Below are 23,507 nucleotides of genomic sequence, written 5' to 3' on the forward strand. Positions count from 1 at the left end.
AGTTTCAGGTATGGGAAACAAGCTTGTGCAAAGGCATGGAGATGGGGTATTATATGTAAGAAAGAACACATGTCCCTATTATACTCTGTATTAGCTGAATATAGTACAGTGGGAGGGGATGTGTCATTTTCATGTCTCTTTTTATCATGTTTGGGTGAAAACCAATATCAATAGGAGATGGAGCCAATAAAAGAATTTCTCATTGTTGGATAGCATAGCACCCACAACCCATATACTAAAATTTCATCCATATTATTGGAAACATTTTGCTATTTGTTGGAACTAAGCTGGATTAAAACTCAACTGGATTTAACTCATTAAAACTACTGATGGAGGCTCATTGCTTTAATCAGACTATCCTTAAATCATACCATATTTGTAGTTCCACTTCTTAGCAAGTATACATATAATAATATCCCTATGACTGTCATTTTCTCAATCCCTCAGGCTTACAGTCTAGGAGTAATCCTCATCTTCTTGCTCTCACCCTCACCTCCTCAATCCAATCTGTTGCCAAGGTGTTGACTTCACTTTTGTAATGTCTCTCCAGTAGGTCCCTTTCTCTGACACTGCCATCACTCAGGTCCAGGCTGTCATCACCAAATTCCTGGACTATTGCAAGAACTTGCTGGTGGATCAGTCTGCCTCAAGTTTTTCCCCTCTCTATTCTGTCCTCTAAATTCAGCCACCAAAGTGATTTTCCTAAAGATCTGATGATGTCATCCTCTACTCAGTGAACTCTAGTGGCTCCCTCTCACTTTCAGGATCAAATACAAAACCTCCTATTTGGTGTACAAAGCTCTTCATTACCCAGCGCCTCCTACCTTTCCAGTCTTTTTGTACCTTAATTCCTGACAACATATTTTTGATACAGTAACAAGGTCTTCTTGATGTTCCACATACAAGACATTCCATCTCTCTGCTCCAGGCTTTCCCCCCAAGTCTGGAATGCTTTCCTTCCTTATCTTTCTATCTACTGGCTTCCTTTAAGTCCCAACTAAAAACTCATCTTCTACAGGAAGCCTTTCCCAACCTCTCTTAATTCTAGTGTCTTCCCTCTGTTAATTATTTCCCATTTATCCTGTACATTGTTTGTACATATCTGTTTTCCTGTAGTCTCTCCCTTTAGGATGCAAGCTCTTTAAGGGCAGGGATTATCTTTTGTCTATTTTTATATCCATAGGGCTTAGCATAATGCTTGGCACATAGTAGGTGCTTAATAAATACATGATGGACTTATGGACCTCATTATATCCAACTACTCAGACTATTTTAAAATGTTCTTGTTGGGAAATCAAGACTATTCATGTAGGAACTATTCCTCAAAACAAATGAAATCTGGACATTTAATTTGGGACTTTGTTGGAGACTGTGATCGTAGTCAACGGCTCATGGGTACCACACTTGGCCAAATACCCTTTAGTATCTTATCTAAATGCTAGTTGTGGTACCTTAAGCAAGTTACCACCTTTCTGACCCTCAATAGCCTCATCTGTAAAGCAGGAGAATTGAAATAGATAATTTTTAATGTCCCTACCATTCTAACATTATGATTCTGAACTCTATGGATATAGTGTTCCTCAGTAAGACTTCTTTCTTAGAAGGATCATTGGGAAGGTCATTAAGAGAGCTGTAATATAAACTTAAATCTATGCAAAGTGGGACAGACAATGCATCTAAATGGGGACCATCTGTGCCGTGGAGATTGTGGTTAGCATGGTTAGCAGAAAATTTATAGGTTATTGGTGACATAAGAGGATCGTGAGAGGAAAAAAAATGTATCGTAAATTCAAAATTGCCAAGTGGAAAAATTAAATGACTATTAAGAGAGGCAGTTTGATGTAGTGGGGACAGTATGTAGGCTTGGAGACAGGAAGGCTGTGGATTCTAATCTTGTATCTGATCCTTTGTGTAACTATTTGATTTCTCTCAGTCTCAGTTTCTTCATATATCAAGTTACCTAAAAAGACAATAGTGTGATTCATGGAGAGCTGGTCTTACCTAGGAGTCAGAAAAATTCGGGTTCAAATCCTGTCTCTGACATTTCTGGCTATGTGACCTTGGGCAAATTATTTAACTGCTCAGTATGCTGCTAGACAATTCTCTAACACTGTAACAGAGAAGTTGTTGCTCTACGTTGGTGAATAGAGTTTCCTCACCAGAAGTTCCCCATACCAGTAAAATCACAAAGTTTAGACTAAAACAAAATTTTAAAATTTCTAATATAGGAGCAACAATTCCAATAGTAATTTACCTCCAAGGATTGTGGTGAGGTTCAAATGAGGTCTGGTCAACAATGCACATTGCAAACCTTAAAGTGCTTCATAAATGCCAGTTATTATTATTCCTGGAGCATTTATCTCAAATGACTGCAAAATACCATATTGTTACATAGTGATTCAGACTGATGTGAACATAGTGAGACTTGTGAGTAAAAATAAAAAATAAAATAACTTGGGAAAAGTCAAGATTACCTTCAAGCACAAAACCAAGGAAAAGAAGCTAAAACTATTTTAGGAAAGAGCTGACCTATAAACAATTTCTCATTTCACTTGAGGAGGAATGGATTTAGAGTAGAAAGAAACTGACTTCCCATAATCAGGGAGGCATGGTTCAAGCTTCTTGATTATAGGCAAATCATTTAGCCTCTTGGTGTCTCAGGCTCTAAGATTATGCGTTTCTAAACAGCTGCTGGTCTGCATTGGTAGAGGGGTTTTCTAGCCAAGAGTTCCCTACATAAGTGAAATCACAGGTCTAACCTGCAACAAAATGAAATAAGAATAGGAGTGACTTCTTCAAGAAGGAAGCAGGTTAGAATTTGAAGGGATACAGCAATATTATGGACCATGATCAGAGTGGTAGATGAGTCCTTTTCTATATAATTCATTATGTTCTTATGTAAAACAAATTAAACTTGATCTGTGGCTGATAATGAAGGTTGGTGGAAGTCACTAGGGTAATTAGCATAATTACCTAACTTCAGAGTCATGCATAACCACTTCGTGCTTATTTTCATTTAATCTGTCTAATTATTTGTATAACAGAGTGAGTAGAGAGCGTCCTCTGTATGAATGATGACTCCATCTTCTGCTTGCTGGACCTGACCATCAGCTTTGTATATGCAGTTGTTGTCTTTGAATAAACAAACCAAAGGTTAAAAAAAAAAAAAAGCATACCTTCTAGGGAGACAGCTGAAACATGTAATGTAATCACTGAACATTTTAATTTTAATTCAATGGATAAGATATGAATATAGCTTTTGTTTCAAAAGATTAAAGCTGGGCCAGTATGGTGGCTTAGGACTCATCACATTTGGCATTGAGGTCTGGCATTAGACGATTATAGAAGGGCCAATGCTGATGATAAGTATGATGTATCTTCTGGAGTCATTTTTTTTTTTTTTAAGGTTAATTGAAATTTTAAAAAAAGTCTTCTTGAATTATTTTTAAATGTCTGATTAAAAACAACACTCAATATCACAAAGCTGTTTTAATTTAAATTAATTTTTGAAAGTATCATAATACAATCTCAGTCTTTCCAGGTCTCCATCAGAATTCATCATCTATGTGCTTTTTATTCACTTTTCCTTATATGATCATAATGAATGTGTAGTCCATCCTTATATCTCTGCTTTTTCTACCTGATATTATTTCATAGGAGGCTTTTCAGATTCTTTGCATAACTTACTTCTTTGGTATTAATTTCCATACAGTATTGCATTATATTAATGTATTAAAAGTTATTTAACCATTTTCTTATTATTGGATATTTAGTTTGCTTTCAAGTTTTTGTAATTGCAAAGCTACTATTAATATTAGTTAGAAGACACCTCAGAGGTCAGGAGTTAGAGGATCCCAAGATTTAGAGCTAGAAGAACCTGTAGAATTGAATAGATCTATACCCTTAATTTTATTTATTCTCTTTCTTTTTAATTATTATGAACTTGGCAAATATTGACATACATAAATATTTCCTTATAAAAAGAAAAGGAATAGGAATAATAGTTTTTTCCTTTTCATTGCTGTAGTCATTGTGTGTGTATATATATTGTTTTTCTAGTTCTACAGACTTCATTCTTAAACAGTGCATACAAATCCTCCGAGGTTTTGCTGAAATGCCCTTCTGTTCTGGGCACTCTTTGGAGTATAAATCCAGCAGTAGTATTATGAGGACAAAGGTTGTATGGTCAGTTTAGTGCATAGTTCCAAATTGCTTTCAGAAAGGCTCTGCCAATTCACAGTTCCACTAACAGAATTGATATGCCTGTTTTTCTGCAGCCCTTCCAGCATTTGTCTTTTTCCCTTCATGTCAACTTTGTCAATGTAGTAGATGTGAAGTGAAACTTCAGAGTTGCATTGATTTTCATTTCTCTAACTATTAGTAATTTGGAGCATTTTTTCATAAAGGTATTGATATTTTGTTGTTAGAAAATTGCTTCTTCATATCCATTGACCATATAAAAATAGTTTCAAAATATTTACAAGCATAGCTCACATCTCTGCTATTTATTTAGTATGCAAAATTAACATTATCATTAAAACAATATTAAGTACAGTGTTTTGTTTTAGTTCTAGGAGGTATTGTCCTTTATTTGCCAGTGTTGCTATCCTGTCCATGGGCTGTGTATTTTAAATTATTGTTCTATTAGTAATGATAGATTTGTGGCAAACGCAACATTCTCTTATAACTGAGGTCATGAATTCATTAATGTGTACTCTTTCTTTAGCCTCCTGGAATCAGGCTTCTCTCCCTCCCACCCCCACTGAAACTCCTCTTTCAAAGATTACCAGATCCTAATCCCCAGTCAACTAATCACCAGATTCTGTGTCCTCGACTTTGTTCATGTTCTTTCACATATCTGGAATGTCCTCTACTTCTTTGCCTCTTGCAGTTCTGCTCATCCTTTAATTCTTTAAAATAAATTTTTGAATTGTTTTGTCATTATGTAGCCTGTATTTCCCAATGCATCCCTCTCTCCTTCTGTACCAGAGAATAAAAAATCACACGCACACACGCACACACGCACACACACATAATAAAATAGAGGGAAGAAACAGTTTAGCAAAATAATTAAAAATACCTCCTCAAAAAGTCTGACATTATAAGCAGTCTTTCACACCCGTATTCTCCCACCTTTATAAGGAAGTATATGCATATGAGAGAATAGGGGTACTTTCTCATATCTTTTCTTTGGAACCAAACAATGTTTTTATATTTCTGTTTTGTTGATATTTCCATTTCCATTATTGTGTGTATTATTTTCCTGGCTTTGCTTACTTTACTTTGTATCAATTTGTATGTTTTACCATACTATGCTCTATTTATCATTAAAAATTTCTTATGCAATAGTAAAATTCTATCATAGTCACGTCATAATTTGTTTGGTCATTCTCCAATGGAGGGGACTTTATTTTGTTTCCAGCTCTTTACTGTTACAAACAGTGTGGTTATAAATATTTTGATGAGTATATAGGACCTTTGTTGTTGTTTTTTTTATCATTAGCCTTCTCAGGGGTCTGTCTAGCAGAGGAATTTTTGTATCAAACGATGTGGACATTTTAATCTCATTCTTTGCATAGTATCAGATTATTTTCCAGAATATTTGGATCAATTCACAGCTTCCCTAACAGTGCATTAATGTGCATATATCTCTCCACACCTCTAACATTGACAGTTCCCTTCTTTTGTCATTTTTGCTTATTTTCTTTGAAATAAAGCCTCAGATTTGTTTTGATTTGCCTTTCTATTATTGATAGTTATTTGGAGTCTTCTTTTAAATGGTTTTTAAAAATAGTTTAAAATTCTTCTTTGACCACTTATCTGTTGGGAAATGACTTCTGGATGCATATACTCAAGTATTTATGTATATATATATTTGTGTGTGTGTAGATAGAAACCTGTTTTCCATCATCTCTCTCTTTCTGTTTTCTATATATTTTGTGTAGCAGACCCACCCAGTTCCTTTATCCAAGTTGCATTACTTTTGTTCATACAAAAGCTTTTTAGTTTCATGCAATCAAAATTATCAGCCACCTTTTGTATTTGCCTCTGTTCCTTGTTTGGAAGCCAAGGTACTTGATCAGGTTTTCACACACACATGTATATGTGTGCATGCATGCACACGTGTGTGTGTTGTGATCTTTAATATTCAGGTCAAATAACCGTTTTGAATTTGTTGTGATATATTACATAATGTTGGTTTAAATCCTATTTCTGCCAGACTGGTTTCCAGTTTTCCCAGCAATTCTTTTTCAAATAATGAATTCTTTTCTAGATAGTTTAGAAATTCATATTTGACAAACAATAGATTGAATTCGATTATTTTTGGTTCTTCCTTGTTTTGTCTGTTCCATTTTCATATTTTACTTTTTTCTTTCTTTGTAACCAGTAGCAAATAATTTTGAAGATTTCTATTATTTCTCTTGATATTATCAATTTTTCATTAAAACTAATGTCATAAATTTGCCTAATTTTGTAAAGTATTCTCTTGAAACTTTGGTATAGCATTAAATCTGTAAATTAATGTTGGCATAATTGTAATTTTTATTATTGGTACAACCCAGACATGAGCACTGACTATCCATTTAATCATTTAAGTTTCTTTAAGGAGCATTTTGTAATGATAGCTATAGAGATATTGGACTTTGAGGGATTGAATCCCACATATTTTATGCATTTTGTAATTATTTTGAAGGAATTTCCACTTTTATTATTCCCTTCAGGATTTTTCTTATTGCTCTATAGAAATACTATTGATTTGTGGGTTTATTTTGTAACCTTTTACTTTAATGAAGTTATTAATTCATTTTCTTTGCTGATTCCATAAAAATTACAAGTAAACCAATATGTAATTGGAAAACAGGAAGAACTTTGTCTCTTTGTTGCCTTTTATATACCTTTACTTTCTCTCTACTGTCTTTTCATTATCACTATTGCAAATATTTCTAGAATTATGTCAAATAATAGCAGGGAAGGGGCCCATTCTTGCTTTACTCCTGTACTTATTGTGAAAGCTTCTTTTATTTCCCCATTGAGTATAATGCTTGCCTTTTGGATTTAGGGAATACTTTAAAAATAATTTTAAAAAAATCCTTCAATGTCTACGTCTGCTCATTCTTTAAATACCTTCAGGAAACTTTTTCTGATCTTTTCTGTCAGCAATGACCTTTTACCCCTAGCCCTCAGAAACTGAATTATGAAGCACTTCAGGTACTCAAAGACAGAAATGAAACAGCCCTTCTCTTAAGGAATTTGCATTTTACTTGAGAGAAGAAACAACATCTGTGCAGATAAGCAAATAAAAACACATACACAAAATAAGTACAAATCATTTTGAGGTGAGAGGGTATAAACAACTAATAAAATAGAAGCCTAGGGGTTTCTAAATTTAGAGGTGAAGGGAGATAGTTTCTAGGCTTGGAAAATAGCCTGTGAGACACAGAGATGGGACATGGAATATCATGTATAAAGACCAGTGAGAAAGTCAATTTCAATAGATGGTAGAATGCATGAGGAGGTTTAATACACAATTAAGCTAGAAAAATTGTGTGGAACCAGATTTTAAATTACTCTCAGTGCCAAACAGAGGAGTTACATTTACCTTAGAGGCATAAGGGAGCCATTGAAGCTTCTTGTGCAGGAAGTGACAGTCTGCCCTGAGTTTTAGTAATACCAGTTTGACAGCTATGTCATGTTGTCAGGTATGCTGAAGGACCAGTTAGGAGGCTATTGTTAGTCCAAGAGAAAGGTAATTTGTCCCTGTGCAGGAGAAAGGAGACAGATGCAGGGAATGCTGTGGGAAAAGAATTAAAGACTTAATAACCAACTGGATAAAAAAGGGTGGATGAGATTTAAGAGTGGTAGATGATGCCTAGCTTGTGAACCAGAGCACCTGGAAGAATGATGGTGTGTGTCCTAAACAGAAATAGGGAAGTTAGAAAGAAGGAGGATTAGGAATGGCAGGCAGGGGGTGGTGGTGATGCTAGTGGATATAATAATTTTGTTTTAAATAAATTGAATTTGATATGCCTATAAGACATCTAGGCAAAAACATGCAGCATACAATTGAAGAAGATTTGCTTTGAAGATAGAGATGAGGACTGGATATGTAGATTTTAGAGTCACCTAGATAGAGATAACAACAGTGACAAAACCAACAAAAACATTAGTTATAGTAGATACAGTAGAAGTAGCTCATGTTTATATAGTCCTTCAAAATTTGCCAGGCACTGTATACATATTTGATTCTTAGTACAACCCTACGAGTTAAGTGCTATTGTTACGTACATACTATAAATGAGGAAACAGAAGGTGAGAGATGCTAAATGAATTGCCCAGGTCACACAATTAGTGTATAAGGCAGAATTATACTCTATCTTATATCAAGAGTAATCAATCTGGAGTCCATGAACTTTAAAAAAAAAATCTTGGCAAATGTCTTTCAATATAATTGGTTGCCTTTGTAATTATATGCGTTTTATTTTATGCATTTACAAACATTATTCTGAGAAGGGGTCCATAGGCTTTATCAGACTGCCGAAGGGGTCCATGACACACACAAAAAACTAAGAAAACTCTTGCCATAGTTAAACCCATGGGATCTCCAAGAAAGAGTTTATATAGAGAGAAGAGTATCTAGGTCAGAAAACTTCGTTCTGCATCTCTAAAATCTATTCATCATGTAATATTATATGTGGTAATAATCTGTCAAAGGGGAAGTGACTATTTTATCTAACCTTTGGGTCTCCATGACTTCCTAGAACAGTGCTCCACACAGTAGGAAACTGATTTTAATGTATTGTATCAATGTCAATAGTTATCAACATCATCCTCATCATTGAATTGTTGACTTGCTCTGCCTGTGACTAGTGATATGAAGTAGGAAGATGGCAGGCACTGTTGAATCATCTCAAAGAAATGGATCTTTCTAAATCTTCCTAAATTCCAGAGGAAATAATATCCCACTCTTACAAAGTTTAGAAGTGAATTGAAGGTACACACACACACACAAACAAATGTATGTGTGTGTATAATATATGCACTTTTAAAACTTAAATAAGAAATAATACATTTTATTTATTTCCTCTGTCAGGGAATGGTGCTATAGTTCCTTTGAAGTCAGGTAATTTGTTGTTTAGGAATTTTTTAAAGTTCTTTTTATAGTCTATTAATGGTTTAGTTTATGGGAGCACATTTGGGCAAGTGAAGTGCCTATATTTTTATTAAATTATTTACTGCTTGTTGAGTGCCAAAGTAAATGAGGATTATCTCAAGGAAGGAAAATGTGCATCTACTCAATGTGACCTGGTAATCTCTAGAACAAGGGACTCCAGGATATGTACCATTGCTTCATTCTTCTGCACATCAGGTGCCAGCAGCCACAGCCTGAGTCTCTGAGAGCACTGCTTCAGTCACAAAAAGTGCACATTAGGAAGCCTTGATTCTGAAGTGGGAATAAGGAGTTGTAGCCCACATAAGGTCTGTAGGATTGAGGTCATTTTTTTTTTTAACAAGAAAAGTTCTTAGGGTTTTGTTTAAATAAAAGACCAATTAACCCAGGAAAATTCTCAGTCCCACAATTCAGTATAATTGCTAAGAGTCAGGCTTAAATCGACCAGCCTCACTGCCCTTCCCCATCTCAAAAAAATTGACAACTAAATCTAGAATGAATGTCATATATCAGCATAATTTCCATGCTCTCCATCTGGAAAATATCATTAATATTTTTTATAGAGCTTTAAATTTTTCAGAATGCTTTATGTATATTTTCTTATTTGATTCTCACAGCAACCTTGTGAGATAGGTTCTGTTATTATCAACATTTTACAGAAGAGGAAACTGAGTCACAAAGTGGCTTAGATAAATGCCAATTCAGGTCTTCCTGACTCCAAATATTAAAAATTCTTTCATAAGTTTGGCAGAGAACAATGGCCAAAACTTAAGTGAGCTGAGTAAATAAATACTAGTCAACTAAAAATTCACCGTCAGTGCTTGAGCTTGGCTTTCATTACAGGTTTCTTATACGAAATTCATAAGATCATAGATTCAGAGTTGGAAGAGGCTTTAGAGTCCAGCTAGTCCAAACTCCTCATTTTACAATTCAGCATGTGAGAAACAAGGAAGTTAAACTAAATGCCCAAGGTCATGCAGTAAATGGCAGACCCCAAATTAAAACCAATGTTCTCTGATTTTAGGGGCATCTAGATGGCACAATGGATAGACATGGTGCCTAGTGTCAGGAAGACCTGAGTTCAAATATAGCCTGACATTTACTAGCTATGCAACTCTGGGCAAGTCACTTAACTTCCACCTGCCTCAGTTTTCTTAGCTGTAAAGTTGGGATCAAAATAACACCTATCTGCTAGGGTTGTTGTGAGAATTTAATGAGATTATATTTGTAAAGTGCTTAGTGCATTGCCTGGCATATAGTAGGCACCTAATATAAATTCTTGTCATCTTCCTCTGAATCTAACTTTAAAGCCCTTTGTACTCTACTATGTGGTCTAGGAATGTTTGAAATGATAACTTATAAAGAACTTTTCTGATAGGCAAGTATTGTGATTTTTACTTTTCAGATGAGAAAACAGGCTTGGAGAACCACTCCATAAGTGACCATCCAAAGACACAAACCTGAGTTTTTCTCACAAAGATTCTAGCATTTCTGAGATCCATTATGAATGACTCAATTTTACTGTGAGTCAGTTACCTAAAGGGTTGTTAGAAAAAAAAAGGAATACCAAATTGATTTTAACAGAAAGGAAAGCAATATGGCCAAGGGATGAAATTGTAGTAAATTCAGTATGAGATCTGAATTGTAATCCTTTTACTGCCAATGGCTCGCTGAGAAAATCAAGGGAGAATTAAACACTTTCCTGCATACTTCATAAGAATCAGCAGGATGTAATGGGTAAAGGATTGCCCTTAGAATCAAGAAGACCTGGATTCAAATCCTACTTTGACACAGACTAGCTGTGAGTCCCTGGACAAGTCACTTCACCTACAATGTCCCACACAATTATGACTTTGAGTTACAAATGAGTTGTTGATTTGCGTCAGTGAAGGAAATTGTCTCCCTTGATAAATGTTAGTACCAGGGCAAAATAAAACACCCTAATCTTATCATTTTGTAGAGAAAATTAAATATGAAAGAGGATGAATATTTAAAGCAGCTCTCTTTGTAGTGGCAAAAAAACTGGAAATGACAAGGGTGCCTATCAGCTGGGGAATGACTGAACAAGTTATGAAATATGATTGTGATGGAATACTGCTGTGCTATAAGAAATGATGAGTTTAATGGTTTTAGAAAAACATGAAAAGACTTGCACAAAATAATGAAAAGTGAAATGAGCAGAACCACGAGAACATTGTAGAAAGTAACAACAATATTGTTTTAAGAACGACTTTGAGCAAATAAGTTTTTTTATCCATTATAAATTCTCAAATTAACTATTAAGGAGGTATGAAGAAAGATGCTAGTTGCATCCAGACATAGAACTGATAAATAGAAATATGTATAGAATAATTTAATGTATGTATATATATACGTGTGTATATGCATATATACAAGTGTGTGTGTACACATACATCTATTTGTGTCTAATGGTAGCCATCTCTAGTGGAGGAAGGATAAAAAAAGGAAAAAGGAAATTTACAGTAAAAACAGTAAGCAGAGCCAAGAATATACAATATGCACAGTAACTTACAATAGTGCAAATGGAAAGAAAAACACACAAAAACATCAAAAGTGAACAACGATGACAATATGACTCAAATGAAGAGATATGAGAGGACACCTCCAATTCATCTCTTCCTGGAGGTGGAAGGCCCACAGGTGTTATACATTTCATATATTTTTGGACTTTTTCAATGTATTAAGCAGTTGTCCTGGTTTCATTTTGTTTTTCTCTTTAAAAAGTTCTATTTGTTATATAGGATTGCTCTCTGGGAGGGGAAGGGGAAGGATGCATGAGGCAACTATGATGATGTAAGAAGCAAAAGGTATCAGTAAAAACTCATAAAATGAAAAAAGGAAAAAGAAAAAAGGATGAAATTTGTTTTGTAAATGAAAAGTACTGGATAATTGTCTGTAATCCTGCTGTATTCTGAAGTCACTTCATGGTGGCATAACTGTTTTGACTTAACTTGTCGGAACTGATGTGATATAAACAAGCCCATTTCATAATTGTTCAACAGATTAAAGCTATGAAGCTAATTGCAGCACTCTTAATGTGGTTTAATTATACCTTTTGCCCATTAATTCTGTTACATTATTTTACAAGCTCCATATCATTTCAGAATATTTAAGTTGACAGTATATTAAGATACTTTGTATAACTTTTCATAAAAAAAAATCTGATAGGATTTAATTTTTCAATGAAATAATTAACCACTTTCCTATCTTGCCCACTGAAGATAAGCTATTGTATAATTCTCAAATAATATAATTAACATTTTATTTGATAGATCTATATTAGGTCTCTTTTGTCTAGGAAAAGCAATATTGCTTTATTAAATATGCCATTTATTATATCAAATTTATCTTAATCACATTTCAGTTTTCTCTATTTGTTTATTGTATTGCTTCTCAGCTCCACAGTCTGCTCATTCTCCTGTACATAGATTGAAAATTTTAATGAAAAGGTAGCTTTCTCCTACTAAAATGCAAAAACTTAGCATAATATAGAATTACAATAGCACAGTTAGTCACACCTAAATTAGGAAATGAAATGTTGATGTCCTTTTGCTAACATTAATTTAAGAACATTATGACAATTTCTAACTGATATTTAACAGTCTACCAACCCAGAACAATGAGAAAATGCGATGTGGGTGACTTAATGTTGCTAAAGAGCTCAGCAGATTTTAATGTTTGGACCATTGAACCTTTCATGACCTATGATGTGAAAAAATTGAGGGAATTGAGGGTATTGGAGCAGCAAGTGGTAGTGGAAATTGAATGAACCACACTGATTCCATCTTGTGACTCAATTCTGGATCTAGTTCAGTTCCCTTTCTATTCAGTTATGGGTCTAGTCCAATTTCTGCCTTGTGAGAAAACTTCATTCAATGGTGGGAATTGGGAGAAAACTTTGTTGCATTGTTTGAACCTAGCCCCATGTGCATGGGAAGCTGGAGCATTGCTACCTGTTGCTTAGAGACCCTAAATTAAAGACCTAGGTTATGCTGACCAGAAATCAGTCAGATCCAAAGACTGAGAGAAGGAGTTTTCTCACAATTGTACATCTCAACGAACTCATATGTTTTATCTGAAACCTGGCCCCATTCTGATCAATCAGTTACTGTTTCCATGTTCCTTTGATTGTGTATAGACCGTAGGGGGGAGTATTCTTTTAACAAGTATCTTCTCTACTGTGTACAGATACACCTAAATCACCTCCATTTAAAAAATAACCAACCAGCCAACCACCACCACCACAAAAACCCATCCCACTAACTTTTTCCTTTCTCGGTCAAAGTCTTTGAAAAAACCATCTTCATACAATGACCCCAATTCCTTTTTTTCCTGTCTTCTAAACCCTATTGACTATGGCTTTTAACCTCATCACTCAACTAAAACTAAAATTGCTATCTCAAAAGTTACCAGTGATCCCTTAATAACTAAATCTAATGGCCTTTAAATCAAATCCTGATCTTTCTTGACATCTACGTTATTTGACCCTGGTCACCAAATTCTCTTCCAGGAAATCTTTTGCTCTCTGGATTTTTGTGACACTGCTCTTTTCTGATTCTTTTCCAATCAGTTGCAAAATCTTGTTCGTGTCTCCATGCACTTCATTATGCTCACAATCACTGTCCTAGTTCAGGTCCTCATCACCTTTTGCCTAGACTAGTGTGGCAACCTTCTACTTGTTCTACCTTCCACAAGTCTCTCCTTGCTCCAATCCATCCACCATACAGCCTCCAAAGTGATTTTTCCTAAAGCACAGACCTGAATCTGTCACTCTCTTATTCAGTAAACTGTAGTGGTTTCTCCTTAGCTCTTGGATCAAATATAAATTGTTCCATTTAGATGGTAAAGCTCTTCAACAACCTGGTCTTATCTATTCTGAGATTGTGTTTTCATTTTGTATGTGTGTATGTATGTGTGTGTGTGTATGTATACATGTATATACACATGTTTTATTTTTCCTATTAGAATGTATGATTTTTATGGTCAGGGTCTGTTTTGTTTTTGTACTTGTATTCCCCTCTTCCACGTCTGACCTGAATATAGTAGATGCTTCTATACAAAGTCTTTCCTGATCCTCCCAACTGCTATTTCCTCTGTCCCTAGCAATCTTGTGTTTAAATATTTTTGCATTCATTAGTGTTGATCCCCTTACATTTATTCTCTCTCTATGTCTCTCTCTCTGTCTCTATCTCTCTGTATGAATGTACATATATTTTTTGTCTCCCTCACTAGAATGTAAGCTCCTTGAGAGTAAGGATTGTTTTATTCTTAGTATATCTTCAGCACTTAGCACGATGCCTGGCATGGCATATAGTATAATAGATGTTTAATAAGTGCTTGTTCATTGTTTGGTTGACAATTGCTTGTTGATTGGTTTTTAAAGAGTTCCTTAGATCTGATTTTCACATTAGTAAGAATGATGTCACAAACTTTCTTTTTTAATATTTAGTTTTAGTTTTCAACATTCACTTCTATAAGATTATGAGTTCCAAATTTTCTCCCCATCTTTCCCCTTCCCTTCCCAAGACAGTGTGTAATATGTAAAGAAGAATTAGAACTAATGGGAGAAACCATGAGAAAGAAGAAACAGAGAGAGAGAGAGAGAGAGAGAGAGAGAGAGAGAGAGAGAGAGAGAGAGAGAGAGAGAGAGAGAGAGAGAGTAATATGTTTTGATCTGCATTCAGACTCCATAGTTCTTTTTCGGGAAGTGGATGGCATTTTTGGAGTTGTCTTAGATCCCTGCATTGCTAAAAAGAGATAAAGTCTATCAAAGTTAGTCATTACACAATGTGGCTGTTACTGTGTAAAATGTCCTCCTGGTTCTGCTCATTTCACTCAACATCAGTTTATATGTCTTTCCATATTTTTCTGAAATCTGACTGCTCATCATTTTTTATAGCACACTAGTATTCCATTACATTCATATACCACAACTTGTTCAGTCATTCCCCAATTGATGGCCATCCCCTCAATTTCCAGGTCTTTGCCACCACAAAAGGAGCTGTTATAAATATTTCTGGGACCGGTCTGTTGTAGTCTTTGCCTCCTATGCCTGGAACAATGCTTTAACAACATAGTAGATACTCAGTAAATGTTAAATTAAACCTGACCCTTCTCTCTTGCATCCCATCAGCTGTCTACTCAGTCCCTGCAATATTTCTCATGCCCATTCCTGCTACTATCACCCTAGTTCAGGTTCTCATCACTTTATGCTTAAAGGATTGTGAGAAGACTCCTGATAGCCTTGTCTCCTTCAGTCTCACTTTCTTCAGTATGTCCTTCACTTCACTGGTGAATAATCCTTAATGTACAGGTTTTATTTCAGCATTCTGCTGATCCAAAATCTTCACCAGTTCCACAGTCTTCCCTCCTTTCCCATGTTAAAGCCCTTTAACTTGGCATTCAGTGTCTTATAGACTGAAGTTCAGTTTCCTTATCTAATCCTCATTCTTCATATAAACTATCTTCCAGTCAGTCTTGAATGTCCTTGTGCTTTCTTGCCTCTAGTCTTTGATTATGTTATATTCTGGAATTAATAAATCCTGTTTTCCATTTCTTTCTGTTGAGATCCTATAAATTTCTTTTAGGTCTAGCACATGAATGCCTTTCCTGGTAATGCCGAACCAGAAGTAATTTCTTCCTCCTTGAAACTCATTATTTTTATGCTTACTTGTGTTGTACTTCTCTAAGCTACACTACTGGAAATATAAATTCCTAGATGGAAGGAAGCATTAGACTTGGAGTCTGAAAGACCTGAATTCAAATCCTGCCTGAGACAATTAGTAGCTACGTGACCTTGGGCAAGTCACTTAGTCTCTGTCTGCCTCAGTTTCCTCAACTTTAAAATGGGGACAATAATGACATCTATCTCCCAGAGTTGTTGTGAGGATCAAATGAGATAATATATATATATGTTATATATATAAAGTACTTTGCAAAATTTTAAAGTGTTATATAAATGTTGTTATTAATAATAATAATAATAATTGTCTTAACTTTATATTCTTAGTATTTAACATAGTACTAGGAATATAGGAGGTACATAACATGAATTTGTTGATTGATTAATTCTATAGGACAGGGACTGTATTTTGCTTACTTTTATACCCCTCTCAGCATCATCCTTTATACAAGTAAGCACTTAATCCATTAATAAATGTATGTTGAATTGCTTACTTACTGAATTGTTGACTATAGGTATTACTAAAATATAACTGTGTATTAAAAACCCAAAGTATATAAATAATAAAGGTTGCCAAGTTTTTTCTCCCCAGTCTCACATGAAGTTATTCAATTATGATAGCTCTTTCCAGCCAAAATGATAAGTTTCTTTTGAATCAGCAGTGACTTTGAAGTTGGCTACGATTTATTTATATTTTACACAAGATTTGTTTACTTGGCTCCCTCCCTTATCACTCACATACTCTGAGGAGCACTTGAAGAAACCACCCATGAAAATGATGAATTTCACAGAAAGGCTGGAGATGCTGTTTTCTACCTTCCCCCTTCTAAACTGCACTGGGGAAGACTGTACCCAGGCTTGATCGCCAAACATGGAAAGAACCTTTGACTTCCTGATTCAACGTATAATTTCTTTTTTTAAAAAAGTTTTATGGTCACAGTCATTTCTGAATACACTTCCTCTCACCACCATCCAGTCAGCCTTCCCTCATAAAGAAGAAATATAGTCAAGCAAAACTAATCAATAATGATCATGTTGGACAGAGCATGTGACATTTCACACCCATAGTTCTCCACCTTTCCAATAAAAGGAGGGTGGAGCATTTCTTCATCTTAAATAGTATTTTGCTTCACTTGAGTGCTTTTTCGTTTGAATTATTGCTAATTAGAGCTGACAGGGTATCTCCCTTAACATTTCATGACTATTGAAGGTTTACTTTTCTTATTTTTACCTATTTATTCTTATGTTTTGACCAAAGTATAACTTCTTTGTGCTGAAGTCTCCCTATTTTCAAAATAGGTTATGAATTCCTGCCCTAGAATGGGTACTGTGAGAATAGATGGCATCGATGAATCAGCACTATCACCTTTTTTTTTATTGTTCCCAGTTAGATGTTGCTTGTCTGGAAGAGATGTGGTAAAGTGAACATAAATCTGAGGATCAGAAAAGCTGAGCTTTAATGTGTGACCTTGGGTAAGTCATGTAACCTCTCTGAACCTAATTTGCCTCATCTGTAAAGTGAGGACATTGGTATAATAGCAATAACTAACATTTATATAGCACCTACTTTGTGCCAGGCACTCTGCTGCACACCTCACAATTATTTCATTTGAGCCTCACGGCAACTGTGGGAAGGTAGGTGATACTATTAGGCCCATTTGATAGAGGAGGAAGCTGAGGGAAACAGAGGTTAGGTGACTTGCCTAGGGATCACATAGCTAGTATTTGAGGTCAGATTTGGACTCGGGTCTTCTTGACTCCTGGCCCAGCATTCTAGCTTCTGTGTTACTTCCTTATAGCTTGAATATTCTCTGGCTATAATTCTGACAGTTGTTGCAGTAATGCTCCATCACTAGCAAGTACTTATAAGGGTTCCATAACCCTAAACTGCCAGGATTCCATTTCTTTTCACAGAGATAGGTTCAAGAAAATAGATTCAGGAGGGGACGTCAAGGACGCATTGGTTACTGACCTTGTGACAAGTATTACTGCCAGACTTTTCAGTATATTTTGTTCCAGAAACCTTAAGCTGCTTACATTAAAGCACCTTCTATAGTTAGGTAGGCACAGTGGGTAGAGTGCTGGACTTGGAGTCAAGAAGACCTCAGTTTGAATTCTGCCTCAGACATTTGTTACCCCTAGGCAAGTCATAACTTCTCTGAGACTTAGCGTCATTATTGATAAAGTAGGTATAGCATCTACCTTGGAAGGGTTGTTGGGAGGGCCAAATACAGGTTTCCACGGTACTGTAAACTTTATAGCATGAGATAAATATTTTATTACTATATTATAAATATAAATAAATATAATATATATGCTATATACTAAATATCATATACACTACACTGTATTATATATGCTATATATAATAGTCTATATATGCTATATATGAAATATAATAAATATGCTGTAAATAAGTACATTATTACTACCATAGTTCAAAGCACAAGACTTCCTCCTCGGGCAACATAACAGAAAATTGGATGCCCTGGGAGAGCTACCCAGGGAATCATCCTCTCAGGACTGCCCCACTATGTCACAGAGAAGGCTCACCTGCTTCTCCCCTCTTCCCTTCTATCCACACACTCAGAAAGGTTTAACAAACACCCGGCCAGAAGCCTAGGTTACTCTTGTTTCATAAGATGGCCAAGGGCAGCCTTGAAGAGGAAGAGGTGCCTGACTGAGGGCAGTTCACAAGAGCAGCTGTATTCCTGCTCTAGAGATCATTTTCTGTCTTCTTGATTTTGGAAACATGGGTAATGGGGGAGAAGACCATAGAAATAGAATCAGAGTTCAGTCATAGAACCTGAGTTCAAGTTCAAGTTCAAACTCTGGTACTTGCTAACTGTGGAAGTCAGGGAAATAAATAATGTAGCATTGTACGGTTTGCAAAGCACTTCACACAGATCAATTCATTTGATCTTCACAACAAGACATAAATGCTGTTATGGTCCTCATTTTTCAGATGAGGAAACTGAGTTTGGCAGAGGTTAGGTGACTTGCTCAGGTTACACAGCTAAGTAAGTATCTGAGGCGGGTCTGAGTTCAGGTCTTCTTGGGTCTTGTGCCAGTGGTACCTATTGTATCACCTAACTGCCTCTAGGTGTCATGTGGCTCATCTATAAAATGGTAACAATAATAATGCTGTCTCCCAGGATTTTTGTAAAGAATGTAGTTTATAAGTATTAAAGTGCTTTTGAAATGTGAGTCAGGAAAACCTGAGTTAAAATCAAGTTGACTTTGAGCAAGGCACTTAACCTCTGTTTGCCTCAGTTTTCCTCTACTATAAAAGGAGGATAATGACAGTATCTATCTCCCAGGGTTAGTGTGAGGAGCAAATGAAATAATGTTTGTAAAGGTCTTAGCCCAGAGAAGCACTAGAGAACAAGCCTGCTCTACCTGGGAGCAGTTCATTACTTGAAAATCAGCCACCAGGTGATGAATTTTTCTGACTAAAAGGGATTTTTAATCTACTAATCTAATCTACTGAGGCAAGGAGGGATTTCTTTCTGTATAAGTGGATTGATATCATAGATTTTTAAAAAAAATTAATCTTAATTTTATAGATTTTTGTTTTTTGTTTTTATATTACCTCCAGTCCTGGATCTAACCTTGTCCTTTCACTTGCCCAGTGAACCATCCCTTTTTAAGAAATATTGAAAAGAAAGATTAAAAAAAGCCTAAGCAAAATCAACCAATGCAATGCACACAATATTAGACACCTATAGAATTCCTCTTTGTGAAAAGAGAACAAGAGTACATCTTCCCAATTTTCTCTAGGGCCAGTCTTGGGCATTATGATTACATTACATTTAAGTTTTTGCTTTTGGTTTGTCGTGTGTACTTTGTTGTACTCATTACGTATATTATTTTCTACTTCCTATTTATTTCATTATGCGTCTATTTATATGTCTTCTCTTCCTTGGATCCTTTACAATTCCTTGACTTTTCTTACGGGAACAGTGATATTCCACTACATTCTTGTTTCATAAGTTATTTAACCAGTCCTAACTGATAAGCATCTACCTTGTTTCCAGTTTTGTTTTTGATTTTACTAACACAAAAAGTGCTGATAGGAATATTTTGTTGTACATGGAACGTTTTTTCTGTCTTGAACATCCTTCAGTCATATGCCTAACTGCAGGATTTCTGGGTTAAAGACAATGGATATTTTAGTCCCCCTTTATCCCCTTCAAAATTAAAAATTGTTTTCCAGAATGATTAGACCAAAAATAATCAATGCCTCAAATATTGAAAAATGTGCAGGGAAAACAGTCGGTATATAAATATGCAAAATAAGTTTCTTTGTGATCTGCAATAAAACAAGTCTGGACATTGCTTTACTTTTTTTTTTCTTTAATAAGTCACCATTTTGGGTAGTTTCCATCCAAAGCAAATGAGTTCTTATGGTTTTCATTATTACTTGCTGTTAAGATACAACAGCTCTCCTGTGTTTTTCATGAAATAAATACCTAGCAGATATCAACATTTGAGAAATAAAGGATAATTTTCCTAAGAGAAAATTTGCAATAAATTGAAATGTTTAGGGAAAGAGATGCATGTCATTTTACTTGAATTTTCTGGTCAACTCAGGATTAACAAGAAAAACCTTTTGGTTTCAACTGTTGAAAATCTTTAAAAAATGTAATAGTCCATTTTTCTGTCCTTGTTAAGTAGAGCATAATGAATATAATTGAATCTTTCTTGGATAATTGAGGATCCTGAAGTGTATGAGGCCATCATACTGATTATAGTATAGAGTCAGGCAGAGAATATTTAGATCAGCCTAATTTGCAATGAGGCTCTATTGTAACCTGGATTAAAAAAAACAAAACCAAAAACGAAATCCCTGGGATTGGTTTGTTTTGTTAGTGTTCCCTTTTAAACTTTCTTCTCCTCAAAATAGAATATAGCCAAATAATCCAGTTGAGAGTTTCAGGTAGTAGGTTTTTAGTTAATTGAGTTTTAACTATATGGCATAAGGAATTTAATTTTTTTGAATAAACTGAATGAAAAAATTATGCTCATATAATTTTTTTTGATAGTGGTGGGGAATTTTGTCAAACGATAAGAACTAATTCTATTATATAGAGGCAAGTGCTTTGAAAGAGACTTGTTTAATTACAACTCAGGGACCATAGCATAAGAGCTAGCTCGGCTATTACCTATTTCTAAAGATGAATTAACATTTTGGAAAAAATCTCAATTGCGGATCTAATATATTTGAAAGCTCAGCAAAATATGTTTGGGAATTTAAAAATTAAATGAGTCAAGTATTTTTAGTACCATTAACAAATGGAAAGTGTGGCAATGATAACCAAAGTGTGGGAAGAAAGGGGGTGGGGAAAGGCTTAGCTTTCCAGAGTATGATAGAGACTCCTGGGCATAGTTAACCATCATAGAGCAAATTGCTTATGACTTGCTGGCTCAATGTGCAATAACTCTCTACTTCTCTGTTGGTTAGGTGTGTTGCAATTTCAACCATCTTGTCTAGTAATCTCCAAAGGAGGGGGGCCATGCCTCTTCTCTACCCCATCAGAAGTTGGAAAGATAGGTCTCATCCCACTCACCACTTGCAATAGCCAAGTGGGAAGCTTATCTTGGGCAGAACCATACCTATCCTTCCTCAACACTCACCCACTCCACAATATCCCTCTGCATGCAAGTTTCCAAGCTTCTGTCATCTGAACTGCTATTCAGGGAACCCACAGCAGCAATTACACAGATACAAATGAAAAAATCCCCTTCTTACCTTTTCCTCCCACTCTCATCACCTCCAATCTCTATCTGGCACATAAATTTGTAGATATGATAGATACTCCAAAGACTCTGTATTCTAGGGGCAGTAATAGGTGAATAAAGACCTTCCCTCTTTTTGCTTTTGGGTGAGACATAATGAATCTCAGAGGATAAATTGGCATGGTTAGGTTGTACTTTCTAACAGATAATATTACATCATCTTGGCCCCTCCCCCAAAGTCCTTATTTCCACGGAGGGGCAATATAATTTTTCTAGTTACCCAGGTTTACAACTTGGTACCATCTTGGATTCCTTATTGTCTTTTATCCCAAATATTCAACCAGGTGCCAAATCTTGTGTTTCCATACAACACCTCATACCTATCACCTTCTATATACTTATACAAACCCTATCCTAGTTCATGTCCTTTCAAAGGGACTATTTCAATAGGTTTCTAACTGGTCTTCCTGCCCCAAGCATCTTCTTCTAATCCAATCTCCTTTTAGTTGTCCAAGTGGTTCTCTGTAAGCATAAGTCTGACCACGCCTCTCCCCTACTCAGTAAATTCTTGACTAAGTTAAAATATTGTTTATTCTTTATCTTGTGCTTTTTAATTTCTATTTTTACATTTCATTATATACCTTTATATATATATATATATATATATATATATATATATATATATATATATATACAGACATAAACATATTTAGGATATGTAATCAATTCTTTTACAAAAGCTGATATGGGTGTATTATTGAAAAGGTTTAGAGAACCATTGGTCTAGAGAATAGGCTTAAAACTAGAAGGAAGATGTTTAAGCATTAAGGAAAATGCCCATCATCATGCTCACACACTTAATCTTAAAGTCAGTTATAAATCAAGAAGCGTTTATTAAGAGCTTTCTATATACCAGGCATTGTGCTAAGTGCTGTATATATGAAGAAAGGCAAAAAATATATGTCCTTGCTCTCAGGAAGAGAGCAGTCTAATGATGGAGACAAACATGAACATAACTAGGTATATAGGTATCTAGATAGATAGATCTATATAGATATCTATACATGACATATCCATATATGCGTGGATATGACATAGACAAAATGGAAGATAATCTCACAGGGAAGGCACTAGCAGCTGGAAGGGAATAGGCAGGGCCTTTTCCAGATGGTGGAATTTGAAATGAACCTTGAAATTTGCCAGGAAAGGAGAAGAGAGGAGAGAGAACATTTCAGAAATGGGATACAGCCAGTACAAAGGCATGGCGATCGGAGATGGAGTGTCACATACATGAAACAGCAAACAAACCAGTGTGGCTGGATCACAAATGAATAAATAAATCATCAAATAGATCATTGTGGGAGTAAAGCGTCACAAGGCTGGATGGATAGGAAGGGGCCGGTTCGGGAAGAATTTTCAGCCAGAGCTGTATGTAAAATTGAGTTTATTGACTGAGTGAGTTTTACTGTTCGATTTCTTCTGGTATCCTTTGTTCCTTCCCTTGTTACAGTAGGAAGCAGGTTTGTCACCTTGACTCATCAAGAAAATATAAATAATGAGTATATTGTGTTTCATGAGGCAAGAGACTGATCATAAAAAAAATTACACCTTTTGGGGTAAGTTTTATCATTTACAGGGTTTTAGGGGCAGGGCTGATGACAGCAACCTGTTAGTGTAGGTTTGATGTTGTAATAAAATGAGGCAGTCCTAATCAATCATTGAACAGTTAACAAAAGGAGGAATACTTAGCTCTAACCTAACAAGAATGTATAACAAGGAGAGAGTGGCGCTTAGCTTCTACAGATGAGATGTTCAGCAGATAAGATGTAGTGATTCCTGTGTTCTTCAGATATCCCATGCTTCCCAAGACCAGGAAGGGCCAGTCAAGTCCTGGCT

Source organism: Notamacropus eugenii, chromosome 2, assembly GCF_028372415.1.
Source record: "Notamacropus eugenii isolate mMacEug1 chromosome 2, mMacEug1.pri_v2, whole genome shotgun sequence".
NCBI classification, from domain to species: Eukaryota; Metazoa; Chordata; class Mammalia; order Diprotodontia; family Macropodidae; genus Notamacropus; species Notamacropus eugenii.